The sequence below is a fragment of the Stegostoma tigrinum genome, chromosome 25 (genome assembly GCF_030684315.1).
Source record: "Stegostoma tigrinum isolate sSteTig4 chromosome 25, sSteTig4.hap1, whole genome shotgun sequence".
NCBI classification, from domain to species: domain Eukaryota; kingdom Metazoa; phylum Chordata; class Chondrichthyes; order Orectolobiformes; family Stegostomatidae; genus Stegostoma; species Stegostoma tigrinum.
Window position 1 is genome coordinate 70770 of NC_081378.1, and position 12435 is coordinate 83204.

Here is a 12435-nt window from a genome sequence, read left to right on the forward strand (position 1 = left end):
ATTTTATGCTAGGTCAGTTAAGAGGATAGAATGCAAAAGTGAAATACAGCAGACGCTGGAAACTTGAAATTAAAAATGAAAATGTTAGAAAATCTCAGCAAGTCTGGTTGTATCTGAGGAGACAGAAACAAAGTTAATGTTCCAGGTCCTACAACTAGAAAGGTACAGGATGAGGCCATTCAACCAATCTATTCTGTCTCACTGCAGAAAAATCCATTCATCCCAAAACACCTCTGTATGCCCTGCCCCTGTAAACTTATTTCACTGAAGTGTTGATCAATTCATTTTTGAAATCATTCATTGCCTCCACTTTCGTTGACCTTGGAGACAATAAGTACCAGATCTCAGCGAGTAAGGTAATTTTCAGAAAATTACCACTCACTGAACAAAATGTTCTTTCTCAAATCTCTCTCTGTATCTCTTGTTTGAAACATAAAATCTGTGTCTACCAGTGCTTGTTCCATCAGTTAATGAGAACAGCTTATTTTTGTCCACCTTGTCTACAGGTGTCGTAGTCCTGAACCTTTTGATAACATTTTCCCACAATATCCTTTACTCAAAAGACTACACCAGATAACATTCCTCAATCCTAGAAAAAAATCTGGCAAATCATCTCCGCACTATCTCATTTCTTTCATGTCCTTCCAAAAGCGAAATCACGAGAACTGGATGCATTTCTCTCAGTCATAGAATCACAGAACTGTTGTAGCACACAACGAAGCCATTCAGCCCATTATGTTTGTGCCACTTCGCCATAGGAACAATTAAGACCTTTCTCTTGCGTTCTTCCCTCACACCGCTCATTTTCAATGTGATACAACGCATCATCCTCCGACACTTCCACCATTTACAATCCGACCCCACCACGAAAGACAATTTTCCATCCCCACCCTTGTCTGCCTTCTGGAGAGACCATTCTGTCCGGGACTCCCTTGTCCGCTCCACACTCCCCTCCAACCCCACCACACCCGGCACCTTCCCCTGCAACCACAGGAAGTGCTACACTTGCCCCCACACCTCCTCCCTCACCCCCATCCCAGGCCCCAAGATGGCTTTCCACATCAAGCAGATGTTCACCTGCACATCCGCCAATGTGGTATACTGCATCCGCTGAACATGGTGTGGCTTCCTCTACATTGGGGACCACTTTGCAGAACACCTATGCTCGGTTTGCAGTAAATAACTGCACCTCCCAGTTGCGAACCATTTCAACACCTCCTCCCATTCCTTGGACGACATGTCCATCATGGGCCTCCTGCAGTGTCATAATGATGCCACCCGAAGATTGCAGGAACAGTAACTCATATTCCGCCTGGAAACCCCGCAGCCCAATGGTATCAATGTGGATTTCACCAGCTTCAAAATCTCCCCGCCCCCCCACTGCATCTCAAAACCAGCCCAGCTCGTCCCCGCCTGCTTAACCTGTTCTTCCTCTGACCTATCTCCTCCTCCCACCTCAAGCCGCACCTCAATTTCCTACTAACTTCATCCTGCCCCCTTGACCTGTCTGTCCTCCCCAGACTGACCTATCCCCTCCCTACCTCCCCACCCATACTCTCCTCTCCACCTATCTTCTCCTCTATCCATCTTCAGTCCGCCTCCACCCTCCCTATTTATTTCAGAATCCTCTCCCCATCCCCCTTTTCTAATGAAGGGTCTATGCCTGAAACGTCAGCTTTTGTGCTCCTAAGATGCTGCTTGGCCTGCTGTGTTCATCCAGCTCAACACTTTATTATCTTGGATTCTCCAGCATCTGCAGTTCCCATTATCACTGCAAAGTAAGTGTCCAATTCCATTTTGAGCACCTTAATGAAACCTGCTTCCACCACAATCTAGGGCAATGGATCCTAGACCTGAACCACAAATTGGTGGCATCTTCTAAAATGCCTTCTTAAGACTGAAGTACAATATATAGATCTCCTGTATCCGCAACATGTGTACCTCCTCAACAATCTTCAATAAATTAGTTAAATTTGGTTTTCATTTTGCAAGACCATGTTGATTCTGCCTTTTTACCTTGAATTATTCAAATTACCGTGCTATAATGTCTTTATCCACACAGAAGGAAATCTGTCACCTTTACTTGATCTGGACTACATGTAACTCCAGTCCCAAAGCAATGTTGTTGAATTTTAACTGCCCACTGAAATGGCCTAACAAGCCATTCAGTCAGATCAAATGCAAGAAATTCTGAACAAAGAACTGAAACTGGATGGACCACCTGACATAGATGAAGGCATTGGAATTTTAGCATCCAGCAACTCAACACTGGGCATCCATGAAATGTCATGGGCCATCAACACTATAACAGAATGGTAATCCAGAACAATGTGTAACCTCATGGCCCAGCATGTCTCCCCCTCAACAATTACCATCAAGGCATTCAATTCCGGTCAAACCTTTAAAGGAAGGATGTGGAGGCTTTGGAGAGTTTGCTGAGGAGGATTGACCCTACTTCAAAGGAGAGTGCAGGATGGCAAGCCAGAAGCAAAGAAGAAGAAGAAGAACAGAAAGAAGAAGAGTTCAGCATAGACTAGACCATAAAACCATAAGACATAGGAACAGAAATTAGGCCATTTGGCCCATTGAGTCTGTTCCACCATTCAATCATGGCTGATATGTTTCTTAACCCCATTCTCCTGTGTTCTCCCCATAACCCTTGATCCCATTGACAATCAAGAATCTATCCATCTCCGCCTTCAATATACACAATGTGCTGACGCATGATGCCTTCCTAAACTATAAACCTTTTGCCTCAACACAGTCCGTATTGCTCTATTCCCTGCCCATTCCTGTATCTGTCAAGATGTCTCTTAAATGCTGCCAATGTGTCCACTTCCACCAGCTCCTCTTGCAGCACATTCCAGGCACTTACCACGCACTATGTAAAAATACTTATCTCTCACACTTTCGACAAACTTACCCATTTTTACATCAAATCTATGTCTTCTAATAATTGACATTTCTACCCTGGGAAAAAAAAAGAATATGATGTATTCCAACATTTTGTAAGCATCTATCAGGTCACCTCTCAGCCTCTGACATTCAAGTAAAAACACACCAAGATTGTCCAAAGTTTCCTCCTAGCTTTTGCCCTCCATGTTGTGCAATATCCTGTTAAACAGTATCTGCACCCCCTCCAAAGCATTCACATTCTTCTTCTTGTTCTCCTCTTCACTTTCAAGGAGCAACGGACTTGAACCCCATGAGCCCTCTGTACATCAATGCTGCTTATGGTCCTGCCTTAATGAATCCGTTTCCTTCATATTTGGTCTACCAGAGTGCAGCAGCTCACACTTATCCAGATTAAACTCCATGTGCCATTTCTCCATCCATATTTGCAACTGATCTGTAACCCATTGCATATTTTAACAACCTTCTACACTATCTAGAACTCCACTGATCTTGGTATCATCTGCAAACTTACTAACCAACCCATCTACATTTTCATCTAAGTCATTTATATATATCACAAACAGTACAGGACTCAGTGTGGATCCCTGTGGAACACCACTAATCATGGAACTCCAGCCTGAAAAAATACCCTTCCACATTTTTCTCATTAATTTCAGTCACAAGAGCTCCTACCTAGCCATCCCCTTCTTGAAAACTGTTTGGATTCAGCCACTTTCTGTGGTAGTGAATTCCCCAAGCTCACTATTCTCTGGGTGAAAAAAAATTCTCATGTCAGTTTTAAAAGGTTTCTCCCTTACCTTTCAACTATGACCCCAAGTTTTAGACTCCCTCACCACTGGGAACATTTTTCCTGCATTGAACCTGTCTAGTCCTGTTAGAATTTTCTGGGTTTCTGTAAGATTCACACTCCCCCCTCACTCTCCATTTGTTAATCTCCAGTAAATACAATCCTAACCAACTCAGTTTCTTATACCTCCGTCCTCCGATTCCAGGAGCCAATTTGGTAAAGCTTTGTTGCACATCTTCTGCAGTATGAACAAATAAGGAGCCCAAAACTACACATGATATGTCATATGTGACCTTGCTAATGCTCTGTGTAATTGCAGCAAGACACCCTTGCTGTTCCTTTACTCAAATTCTCTCATTATAAAGGCCAACATACAGTTTACATACTTTACAGAGACTTTTCCCCAGGGCAGGATTGACTGCCACGAGGGGTCATAGTTTTAAGGTGTTAGGGGGAAGGTATAGAGGAGACATCAGAGGGAGGTTTTTCACCCAGGGAGTTGTGAGTGCATGGAATAGTTTACCAGTGGTAGTCGTGGAAGCGGAGTCATTAGTGACATTTAAGCGACTGCTGGACATGCACATGGACAGCAGTGAATCGAGGGGAATGTAGGTTAGGTTATTTTATTTTTGGATTAGGATTATTCCACGGCACAACATTGTGGGCCGAAGGGCCTGTACTGTGCTGTACTTTTCTATGTTCTGTGATTATTTTCAGCAACTGGTGCACAAGAATATTCCCCCCTTTCAATTTACATCCATTCAAGTAATGGTTGATCATACAACTCAGTAGCCTGTTCCTGCTTTCTCCCCAATAATCTTTGACTCCTTTAGCCCAAATTCTTCTTGAACTCCTTCTTGAAATCATAAAATGTTTTGGCTCGACGACTTTCTAAAGTAGCGAATCCCACAGACTCACCACTCTCTTGGTGAAGAAATTTCTCCTCAATTCAGTTGTAAATGGTTTACATATGCTTGGGCTGTGTCCTTGGTTCTAGACTTCCCTGTCATCTGGAGCATTTTTCCTGTGTTTACCCTGTCTAGTCCCATAAGAATATTGTATATTTCTATGAGATCCCCCAAAATTCTTCCAATCTCCAGTGAATAGAATCATAACTGATTCAACCTTTCCTCATAAGTTAGTCTCACCATCCCAGGAATCAATCTGGTAAATGTTCGCTGCACTCCCACTATAGGAAAGTGTATATAATGACTATGTATAGGCATCACCTCAAGTTCCTTGAGAAGTACCATCAATGCTGTTTAAGATGGTTTCTCCGCATCAGCTGGAAGGACAGGTGTACTGATGTCGGCATCCTTGAAACAACCAATTGCATCAGCATTGAGGCCGTGATCATCTAAAACCAATTCTACTGAGCTGGCCATTTGCTTAGGATGCCTGAGTTCCTTATATAGTCAAATATGTGGTTAGAGATGTGTGTCTATGATCAGGCTCATGGGCAACACAAGGAGCCACAAAATGCACGAGCACCATCATCGAATTGTCTTGGTGCACAACCATACTCTTTTGTGAGTGATTCACTCAGAGAATACAATCCGAACTGACGCAATCTCTACTCATTCATCAGTTCTACCATTCCTGGAATCAGCCTGGTAAAACTTTGTTGCACTCCCTCCATTAGCAAAACATCTTTCCACAAGTAAGGTGACAAAAACAACACACAATATTCAGAGATGGTGAGTACTGCCGATGCTGGAAAATCTGAGATAACAAGGTGTAGAACTGGATGAACACTGCAGGACAAGCAGCATCAGAGGAGGAATTTCTGAAGAAGGAAGCAGACCCGAAACATCAGCCTTCCTGCTCCTCTGATGTAGGCTGACAGATAGGTTAGTTCAGTTGGCTGGATAACTGGTTTTCAGCAGACAGCATGATGCTAATGGTGTGGATTCAATACTTTCACCAGCTAAGGTTACCATGAAGACCTCTCCCCTTGGCTAAAGTGCGATCTTCAGGTTAAGCCATCATCAGTCACTTCTCTCTAATGAGAAAATAGCCATATGGTCTGGTAAGACTATAGTGACTTTACCTTTTTCAGATTATTGGGCGCTGGGGATTTATCAGTCTTTACTCCCATTAATTTCCTCAACACCATATTGCTACATAATAAAATGTGAGGCTGGATGAACACAGCAGGCCAAGCAGCATCTCAGGAGCACAAAAGCTGACGTTTCGGGCCTAGACCCTTCATGCTCTCTGATGAAGGATCTAGGCCCGAAACGTCAGCTTTTGTGCTCCTGAGATGCTGCTTGGCCTGCTGTGTTCATCCAGCCTCACATTTTATGATCTTGGATTCTCCAGCATCTGCAGTTCCCATTATCTCTACCATATTGCTACACTTCTGATTTCCTTTAGATCTTCGCTCTCACTAAACACTGTGTTCCTTGACATTTCTGACACATTATTTGTGTCCTCCTTTGACAACGTTAAACAAAGGTATTTGATTCATCAGCCATTTCATTGTTCACCAATAATATGTTCCTTTGTTTCTGACTCTAACAGACATTCATTTGTCTTCACCAATCTTTTTTCTCTTCACATATCTGTAGAAACTTGTCAGTTCTTGTGTTCCCTGCAAGCTTATTCTTGGAATCTATTTTCCATTTCTAAGTAATCCATTTATCCTCCTTTGCTGAATTCTAAACTGCTTCCACTCCTCAGGTTTGTTGTTTTTGTCTGATCGATTTGTATGTGTCTTCCTTGGATCTATTACAATCTCTACTTTCTCTTCTAAATTATGTTTGTCAATTTCACTTGCGTGTCAGGAATTAACAAATTTTGCAATTCACACATGTTTGCCATTTGCTGTCATCGCTTTAAGTAACATTCCCCAATCCATCATATCCAACTCATACCTCACAGCATCGTAATTTCCTCTGTAGATTCTGGACCCTAGCCTCAGAATGAACCACTTCACCCTCCACCTTGATGAAACATTCTACCTTGTTACAGTCACTCATCCACAAGGGCCTTGCACAACTCAATTGCCAATTAAGATTATAACTCACTCAGAGATAGTAAGAACTGACAATGCTGGGGTCAGAGATAACACAGTATGGAGGAACACAGATTTCTGAATGAGGGTCCTGACCCAAAACGTCAACTTTCCTGCTCCTCTGCTGCTGCCTGGCCTGCTATGCTCCTCCAGCTCCACACCATGTTATCTCGATTGCCAACTATTTCTATCTCATTACACAATAGCCAGTCTAGGATTGTCTGTTTTCTAGTTGGCTCTTCAGCGTATTGGTCCTGAAAACTTCCCATATACTCCAGGAATTCCTCCCCTATGGAAATGTTACTAATTTAGTTTGCACAATCTACATGCAGATTAAAGTCACATTTAATTAAAGATATAACTTAGAACATAGAACATAGAACATAGAACAGTACAGCACAGAACAGGCCCTTCAGCCCACAATGTTGTGCCGACCATTGATCCTCATGTATGTACCCTCAAATTTCTGTGACCATATGCATGTCCAGCAGTCTCTTAAATGACCCCAATGACCTTGCTTCCACAACTGCTGCTGGCAATGCATTCCATGCTCTCACAACTCTCTGCGTAAAGAACCTGCCTCTGACATCCCCTCGATACTTTCCACCAACCAGCTTAAAACTATGACCCCTCGTGCTAGCCATTTCTGCCCTGGGAAATAGTCTCTGGCTATCAACTCTATCTATGCCTCTCATTATCTTGTATACCTCAATTAGGTCCCCTCTCCTCCTCCTTTTCTCCAATGAAAAGAGACCGAGCTCAGTCAACCTCTCTTCATAAGATAAGCCCTCCAGTCCAGGCAGCATCCTGGTAAACCTCCTCTGAACCCTCTCCAAAGCATCCACATCTTTCCTATAATAGGGCGCCCAGAACTGGACGCAGTATTCCAACTTAATAGCATACATCTCTAATTTCCGGTTTAAGGTATAATTCAGCACATAGATGTCCTCAGAGCACAAGGATAACACTTTCTTTCTGTCTGTTTTGTTAACTTTAATGATCTACCACGAAGTGTGTTTTTGGGATTGACAAAAAGACATGGGGCAACAAATTCTGGACAAGAAAACTAAGGGGAACTTTACCATGGGAGGAGTTGGTGAAACCCCAGGTTAGGATAAAGGGAGGCATATTGACCAGCTGCTAAGATTCCAATGCTGTCAGCTCAGACCAGACCCCCTGGCTGGACAGACCTGGATAATGACCAAGGACTGTGATATCTGATGCATGCGCAGAAACAGGGCTGAAAGACAAAAGGAATCGCAAAGAATGAATCCTCAGAAGGTGCGGTGAAAGTCCAAATTACAGAATGGTCCCAGGCAATGGTCACCCTGAACCCATTGAAAATAATTAGTCTCATTCCAGAAAATCGTTGGAACATCTGATATGTATTGCAATATTCACCCCAAGTTGTGCCAATTAAACTTTCCCAATTCAGCAGGGAAGTGATCCGCTGCCTTATATATACTGGAGTTAAACATGGACTTTTACCTTGGGACAAGTTGTAAGTTTGAGGTATTTATTTCAATATTACTGTGCAGTGAAATATGATAAGGAAAATAGAAGGAGACAACTGGAGTGATGCATGACTGAAACAGAAATATCACAGAGCAATTGATAGTTAAAATTGAATGAATATTCCCACACAGAGAAAATGGAGACAGATGGCAAGAATTTATGAAGAAATGAAGGAAACAGAATTTAAGAAATATTTTTGGAAAGGTGTGTTGCTCTCTTTGACTTAATTTTGTTTTTTTTCTCAATGTGAGTGTGGGCCATCAACCAGAAAACTACTTTCTACATCACTGCACATCAACATTAGACTGCAATTTGATACTTTCCGGTTACAATGGTTTCCCACAGCCATCCCAGACTTTATTCATCAATCTGATCTATCCTATTAATGAAACCTGCAGAATTTCTATGATGGAAGACTGAGCTTGAAGACATAATGGTGATTGACTGCCATTCACTAATTTTGAAAGAAGTGAAATAATACTCAATTGATGAAACCTATAATAATTTATCTTATTGACAGCAAACACAAAACGAGAACATAGCAAACAGTTTCTTGAGTAACATTGGAACTGGAGTAGGCCATTATCTCCTTCAGCCCGTTTTGCCATTCAGTGAGATAATGGTCAGTCTGTGCCCTAAATTTACACACTTGCATTTGACACATGTCCCCTTGCTTAACTAAACTTTATCTATCTCAGCATCAACTGCTGTTTGTGGAAAAGAGTTCCAAACTGTTTCATGTTGCAACTGTACAAAACGCTAGTGCGGCCACACTTGGAATACTGCATGCAGTTCTGGTCACCCCATTACGGGAAGGATGTGGAAGCACTGGAAAAGGTGCAGAGGACATTTACCAGGATGTTCTGGAGCGAAGGCCCTATGAAGAAAGGCTGAGGGACTTGGGTCTGTTCTCATTGGAGAGAAGAATGCTAAGAGGGGATTTAATAGAGACATACAAGATTATCAGAGGATTAGATAGGGTGAACAGTGAGAGTCTTTTTCTGAGGATGATGATGTCAGCTTGTACAGGGGGACATAGCTACAAATTGAGGGGTGATAGATTTAAGACAGATGTCAGAGGCAGGTTCATTACTCAGAGAGTGGTAAGGGCGTGGAATGCCCTGCCTGCCAATGTAGTTAACTCTGTCACATTAGGGGCACTTAAACAGTCCTTGGATAAGCATATGGATGATGATGGGATAGTGTACGCGGATGGGCTTAGATTAATTCACAGGTCAGTGCAACATCGAGGGCCGAAGGATGTGTTCTGCGTTGTATTGTTCTATGTTCAATGTTCCAAACCACGACCACTCTTTGTGCTTCTGAACATCTTTCCTGAACAGATGCATCCTAATTTGGAGGCTATGCTCCTAGTTCCAGAATTCCACCCAGTGGATATCATGTATCTTTATCTTTAGCTTGTTTAGGGTGACCAGCCTTGGTATATTTTCCTGGGACTATTCTGTAACTTGGCTTTTCATCACATCTTCCAAAGATTTATTCTTCCCCACTTCTTCTGTTTTTCAGACCTGTCTTTTCCTATCAATATATTGAAGGCTTCCAGTAGGTCACACCTTAATTGCATAAATTCTAGAGAAAACAAGCTTAATTTGTTTAAGTGATAATGGGAGCTGCAGATGCTGGAGAATCCAAGATAATAAAATGTGAGGCTGGATGAACACAGCAGGCCCAGCAGCATCTCAGGAGCACAAAAGCTGACGTCTCGGGCCTAGACCCTTCATCAGAGAGAGGGATGGTGTGAGGGTTCTGGAATAAATAGGGAGAGAGGGGGAGGCGGACCGAAGATGGAGAGAAAAGAAGATAGGTGGAGAGGAGAGTAGCGAAACTTCAGAAATTAAGCAGAGGTTCACCTGCACATCTGCCAATGTGGTATACTGCATCCACTGTACCCGGTGTGGCTTCCTCTACATTGGGGAAACCAAGTGGAGGCTTGGGGACCGCTTTGCAGAACACCTCCACTGGGTTCGCAATAAACAACTGCACCTCCCAGTTGCAAACCATTTCCACTCCCCCTCCCATTCTTTAGATGACATGTCCATCATGGGCCTCCTGCAGTGCCACAATGATGCCACCCGAAGATTGCAGGAACAGCAACTCATATTCCGCTTGGGAACCCTGCAGCCCAATGGTATCAATGTGGACTTCACCAGCTTCAAAATCTCCCCTTCCCCCACCGCATCCCAAAACCAGCCCAGTTCGTCCCCTCCCGCCACTGCACCACACAACCAGCCCAGCTCTTCCCCTCCACCCACTGCATCCCAAAAGCAGTCCAACCTGTCTCTGCCTCCCTAACCTGTTCTTCCTCTCACCCATCCCTTCCTCCAACCCCAAGCCGCACTTCCATCTCCCACCTACTAACCTCATCCCACCTCCTTGACCTGTCCGTCTTCCCTGGACTGACCTATCCCCTCCCTACCTCCCCACCTATACTCTCCTCTCCACCTATCCTCCCCTCCCTCCATCCTCGGTCCGTCTCCCCCTCCCTCCCTACCCACCCCAGAACCCTCACCTCATCCCTCCCCACCGCCCCCCCCCCCCCCGATGAAGGGTCCAATCTGTCCTCCTAGTTTAACCACTGAAGTCTAGCTATCGTTCTTGTTAACCAACATTGTACACCCTTCAAGACCAATAGTTCTGACTTCAATAATCATGACGTGCTTTGGAAGCTGGTCATGGCCCAGATCAACTCATCTCGCAACCTACCTTGAACCCCCACAGTCTGGCTACCGACATAACAGGTCCGCTGAGGATGCTTTACCCCTAGAGATAATAGGAACTGCAGATGCTGCAGAATCCGAGATAACAAAGTCTAGAGCTGGATGAACTCGGCAGGCCAAAGCAGCATCTCAGGAGCAGGAAAGCTGACGTTTCAGGCCTGGACCCTTCATCAGAAATGGGGAAGGGGGTTCTGAAATAAATAGAGAGAGAAGGGGAGGTGGATCGAAGATGAATAGAGGAAAAGATAGGTGGAGAGGAGGCAGACAGGCCAAAGAGGTAGGGATGGAGCCAGTAAAGGTGAGTGTAGGTGGGGAGGTAGGGAGGAGATAGGTCATTCCAGGGAGGACGGACAGGTCAAAGGAGCAGGACGAGATTAGCAGGAAGGAAATGGGGGTGCCGCTTGATGTGGGAGGAGGGGATAGGTGAGAGGAAGAACAGGTTAGGCAGGATGGGATGAGCTGGACTGGTTTTGGGATGCAGTGGGGGAAGGGGAGATTTTGAAGCTGGTGAAATCCACATTGATACCATTGGGCTGCAGGGTTCCCAGGCGGAATATGAGTTGCTGTTCCTGCAACCTTCGGGTGGCATCGTTGTGGCACTGCAGGAGGCCCATGATGGACATGTCATCTGAGGAATGGGAGGGGGAGTTGAAATAGTTCGCGACTGGGAGGTACAGTTGTTTATTGCGGACCGAGCGGAGGTGTTCTGCAAAGCGGTCCCAAACCTCCGCTTGGTTTCCCCAATGTAGTGGAAGCCACAATGGTACAGCTGATGCAGTATATCACATTGGCAGATGTGCAGGTGAACATCAGCTTGATGTGTAAAGTCTTCATGGGGCCTGGGATGGGGGTGAGGGAGGAGGTGTGAGGGCAGGTGCAGCACTTCCTGCAGTTGCAGGGGTAAGTGCTGGTTGTGGTGGGGCTGGAGGGGAGTGTGGAGCAGACAACAGAGTCACGGAGAGAGTGGTCCCTCCAAAAAGCAGACGAGGGAGGGGAGGGAAAATTGTCTTTGGTGGTGGGGTCGGATTGCAGATGGCGGAAGTGTTGGAGGATGATACGTTGGAACTGGAGGTTGGTGGGGTGGTACGTGAGGATGAGGGGGATTCTTTTTTGGTTGTTATTGCGGGGTCGGGGTGTATTTACATGGCTCGCTGCTGCGGAAAGAAGGTAGAAGATACAGAAGCCTGAAGACATGCAAGAGCAGGCTCAGGAACAGCTTCTTTCTGGCCATTATCCGGCATTATTGACCCTAGCCTCAACTAATCCTGCAATGTAACCTACATGCCATTTTTCAATCTGTATATCCACTGCTTGCTGTGGTTAGCCTGTACCACTCGTAAACAAAGATTTTCACTACATTTCGGTACTCATGACAAGAAATCAATCAATCCATCCTATCCTTCCTAAGGTGTGGTGCCCAGATCTGTTCACAGTGCTGCAACTGGGGTCTAACCAAGGTTTTG

At 44.6% G+C, this 12435-nt stretch overlaps 1 protein-coding gene across 1 annotated transcript in view; it reads right to left on the bottom strand.

Annotated features, from left to right (window-relative positions):
• Window positions 1-12435, bottom strand: part of pcloa (piccolo presynaptic cytomatrix protein a) — a gene marked incomplete at its 3' end in the record, with an annotated part of 351224 nt that overhangs the window by 66199 nt on the left and 272590 nt on the right. The window lies entirely within an intron of this gene.